The 4,789-nt window shown below is 43.5% G+C and overlaps 1 non-coding gene across 1 annotated transcript; it reads right to left on the bottom strand.

The window, feature by feature from the left end:
• Positions 1-1,831: 1,831 nt before the first annotated feature.
• LOC115070711 lies at positions 1,832-1,960 on the bottom strand. Its single transcript, XR_003849859.1, has one exon. It is a non-coding gene; the product is annotated as a small nucleolar RNA SNORA3/SNORA45 family (small nucleolar RNA).
• Positions 1,961-4,789: the final 2,829 nt, after the last annotated feature.

Below are 4,789 nucleotides of genomic sequence, written 5' to 3'. Positions count from 1 at the left end.
CTTAACTGTGACTGGGGAGATGTAAGACAAATAAACCCTTTCCTCCCAAGTTGGTATTGGTCAGAGTATTTTTTCACAGTAATGGAGAAACAAACTAGAACATCTCCCAATTAGGAACCTTCACAGTTGCATTGTTTGAACTCAAATGCCTGAAATGTTCTGGCCAGTCTCTCTCTCTCTCTCTCTCTCAACTTGTATGAGCTTCTGTTGCCAGAGGATCTGGTACTTGATTCTGCTTGTAATTGCCCTCCTTGAAAAAAAATGAAAAAGATTACTAGAACAGTCTGACACAGAAAGTGGTAGGGTTGGGTAGCAGGGGCCTCGAAGGGGGAGAGTTTTTTCAACAAAACAAAATAGTATCGGTTTGAAGTAGCAATAAAACTGGGCGTGGTGGCCATGGGAGGCTGAGGCAGGAGGATTACAAGTTTGAAGCCAGCCTGGGAGACATAGCAAGACCTTGTCTAAATAACAACAACAACAACAACAATAATAGTGAAGCTGGGTCCCCCTTCACCCTTTGCTCCATCCACTGCCCTCTTTCTGCTTGGAACTTGGTTCTATAGCCATATCATGCCTATGAGCACTAAATTCACATGTCAGTGATAATGGCACAATTGTGTGTTGGTCAGCTTTCTGTTGCCGTGTGTATAAATTGGTCAGAGTTCTTCAAAGAAACAGAACTGATAAAATGAATCTGAATATGTGGGGATTCATTGCTTGGCTTACAGGATAGAGTCTGAGTAGCCCAACAATGGCTGTACCACACTGGAGAGGCTGAGAATAAGGTAGGTAGTTACTCAGTCCATGAGGCTGGATGTCTCAGCAGTCCCAATCTGGCCCTGAAGGCCTGAAGGATTTCTGGAGGTCTGCTAGTCTTCAGTCTATGTTGGAATACAAAGGAGCTGGTTCTACTATCAGCAGAGGAATGCCACAGCAACAAGATGAAACTGCTATCGCGTAGGAAGGCAGCTGGGAAAAAGTAAATGCTCCCTTCTGCCACGACCTTTTATATCAGCTGACAGCAGAAGGTATCCCCCCCATTTAGGGTGGGTCTATTGGCTTCAAATAATACAATCAAGAAAGCTCTCTCATTTCAGTTCATTCCAGATCCAGTCAAGTTGGCAACCTAGATTAGTCACACTGTGACATAACTGAGAACTTAATTTATAAAGAGAAAGGTTTACTTTGGCTCACAGTTTCGAGGACCCAATCCATAACTGGTTGGGCCCTATGGTTTTGGGCCTGTGGTGAGCTAGCACATCATGGTGGAAGCTAGAGTTAGAACAAGCCTACTCACTTCATGGTAAAGGAACAATAGAGGAAGGAGCCAGGTTCCCACATTCCCTTTCAAGAGCGTACCTCCATGCCCTAATGACTTCCTATCAGCCCTGACATTTTTTTTTTTTCTTGTTCTTTTTGAGACAGGGTCTCTCTGTAGCCCCAGCTGTCCTGGAACTCACTATGTAGACCAGGCTGGCCTTGAACTCACAGAGATCTGCCTGCCTCTGCCTCCCAAGTGCTGGGATTAAAGGCATGTCCAGCCCTGGCTTTTTTTTTTTTTTTTTAAAGCAATGTTAGCATTTAATGAACCTCCCTGTGTGGCTTCAAGCCACCAGGACACAGGTGCCCCCAGCACCCATAATCTTCTCAGCTCATCTGCTAATGAATTTGGCCTTCACAATCACAGGCTGCTTAGGGAGCTTTCCCTTCCCCAGAACTTTGTAGTAGCCCTCAAAGAAAAGAACAAGATTTATAGCACAATACAGTAGGTACCAACTCCCTGACAAGCTTGAGTAAGGAGGCTGCCATCCAGACTCTCTAGATTCAGGTAGGATGTTTCTGATCAGGGCACCAATAGGGGTACTGACTGCCCCGACCAGTGAACCAAGACCAGCAGATCCTCTTTGAGAACTCTGGCACACCAGGACAAGTAATCATGTCAAGATGTGACTCTAGTCTTTTTATTTTATTAAGACAGGGTCTCAGGGGCTGGAGAGATGGCTCAGCAGTTACAGCTAATAGTGTGCTATAAACTTTAGTTCCGGGAGATCTGTCGCCCTCTTCTGACCTCCGAGGCCACTGCACGACATGGGTGCACTTACATACACCCAGGGAAAATACTCATACACATAAAATAAAAATAATAAATAAAATATAAATACATTTTTAAAAGACAGGTCTCGGAGGCTGAGCATGGTGGTGCACACCTTTAATCCCAGCACTTGGGAGGCAGAGGCAGGTGGATCTCTCTGAGTTCAAAGCCAGCCTGGTCCACATAGTGAGTTCCAGGATAGCTGGTGCTACAGGGAGACCCTGTCTCAAAAAGACCAAGGAAAAAAGAAAAAAAAAAAAAAGAAAGAAAAAAGACAGGGTCTCATGTAGCCAAGGGAGGCTTGAATCTTACTATATAGCCAGACAGTATTGAACTTCGGATCTCCTGCCTCCACTACTTAGTACTAGGATTATAAGTGTTCACCACCACATCTAGTTTTCACTTGGTGCTAGGGATCAAACCTAGGGTTTCGTGCATTCTAGGGCAGGCAATTTATTAACTGAGCACTGAGCTACATCTCCAGCTCCTTTTTTGTTTTTTTGGAGACAGGGTCTTACATAGCATAGGTTCTCAAACTTGCTATGTAGCTAAGGATGGTTTTGAAGTTATCCTGTGTCTCCACCTCCCAAGTGCTAAGATTACAGGCCTTAAACTACAAGGCCTGGTTCAGTTTTCCTACATACTTTTATTTTGCTTTAATTAATTAATTAATTAATTATTGTCTGTGAGTGAGGGTGTGTTATGCCATGGCACACATGTGAAAGTCAGAGGACAACTTTTAGAAGTCAGTTTTCTCAGCCAGGTTTGGTGGCACATGCCTTTAATCCCAGCACTTGGGAGGCAGAGGCAGGCAGATCTTTGTGAGTCAAGGCCAGCCTGGTCTACATAGTGAATTCCAAGCCAGCTGGGACTACACAGAGACCCTGTCTCAAAAAGACAAAAAAAAAAAAAAAAAAAAAAAAAAAAAAAGAAGTCAATTTTCTTTCTTCCTCCTCTATAAGTTCCAGGAATTGAACTCAAGTTGTCAAGCTTGCAGGACAAGCTCTCTCACCCACTGAGGCATGTCTCTCTCGGGTTTATTAACCCTAATCTTAATGACCCTACTACTTTCCAACAGTGCACTCAGGGGACCAGGCTTTCACATACACGCCTTTAGGGAACATTCAAGATCCAAACTCTAGCAGACCACATGTTCTTGCTGACTTCCTGGACTTAACAAGTATGAAAAACAAGGCACAGTGTGCTGTTTGCTTAAGCTACTGTTAATAGGGCATTTTGTTGATTGCAGATGAATGCATTCCTGCCTGACAGAGTCATTGGGCCAGTTGGTAAAAAAGCAAGGCTAATCCCAGGTTTTTATTCTTACAGTCTGGAATCTCTCCTGGACAGCAATGGTTCTAAGTGTGATCCCAGGAAGGCATCATCATCACCTAGGAAGATGCTAGAAGGCTAGTGTTGTATATTCCACCCAGGCCTTTTAAGTTAGGAAGCCTAGGGTGGGGCTAAGGAGCCATGCTGGGGGTGCTGAGCTTCTGGACCAGCAGCAGCATCAGCATCTCCAAGGGTCTCCCCAAAACCATTTCATCTCAGGTGCCTCCTCAGACCTGAATCTGAAATCTTCACTTTTAGGACATCCTTAAGTTATTATATGCATGTCCACTGCTCCAGAGAATGCTTTTTTTCCTTCTTTTTGAGACGGTCTCTTGTAGCTTAGGCTGGCCTTCAGCTCACTGTGTGGACAAGGATGACCTTGAACTCCTGATACTCCTGCCTCTGCCTGCCAAGTTGCCAAGTGCAAGGATTACAGGCATGTGCCATTATGCCTGACTGATAGGCATTTAAGAACATTTTTTTTTTTCATCTTTTAAAGACAGCCTCTCTTGTGGTCCCAGCTAGCTTGGAACTCACTATGCAGACCAGGCTAGCCTTAAACTCACAGAGATCTGCCTTGCCTCTAACTCCCAAATACTTGGATTAAAGGCGTGCACCACCATGTCTGGCCAGAACTTATTTTTAAAGATTTTTTTCTTTTTATTTATGTGTGTGTGTGTGTGTGTGTGTGTGTGTGTGTGTGTATGTGTGTGCATGTGCTAGTGCTCAAAGATTCCAGAAAGGGCATCAATCTCCTGGAGCTGAAGTTATAGGTGGGTATGAACTGCCAGATGTGAGTGCTGGGAACCAGACTTGCACACTTAATACACTTAATGGCAGTCATCTCTTTGGCCCCCAGGATCTTTTTTTAGGTAGCAAAAACCAGACGAGGTGCCACATACATGTCAATTCTAGCACTGTAGAGGCTGAGGCAGGAGGATTGGGAGTTCCAGGAAAATTCAAATTACATACAAGACTGTTAAAAACAAAACAAATGAACAACAAAATTGATTTTAAGTAAAAAAATTTATCCTAAGTATGAGTTTGAGGATATCCTTTCAGCAATCAATTGAATGATGGGGTAAATGTCTGTCACCAGTGTCTCTGTGAAAAAAATCCATCTATAGTTTTAAAATAAAGGATTTTGGATTTGTTTGTTTTGAGACAGGGTCTGTCTTGCTATGTGGCTGAGGACTGTCTAGAACTCAGTTCTTCTGTCTTAGCCTCCTGAAAGCTGAAACTTTAGGCATATCCCATGATGCCCAGCAAGGATAGTATTTTGATACCTTTATACCTATCAGAGAATAAAGGCACTTTTATTTATTTTATTTTCATTTTATGTGTATGAGTGTTTTGCCTGCATGT

Source organism: Nannospalax galili, unplaced genomic scaffold, assembly GCF_000622305.1.
Source record: "Nannospalax galili isolate Female #2095 unplaced genomic scaffold, S.galili_v1.0 scaffold137, whole genome shotgun sequence".
Lineage (NCBI taxonomy): Eukaryota > Metazoa > Chordata > Mammalia > Rodentia > Spalacidae > Nannospalax > Nannospalax galili.
Note: the sequence above shows the minus strand (reverse complement) of the source record. Positions and strands in the feature narration are given on the sequence as shown.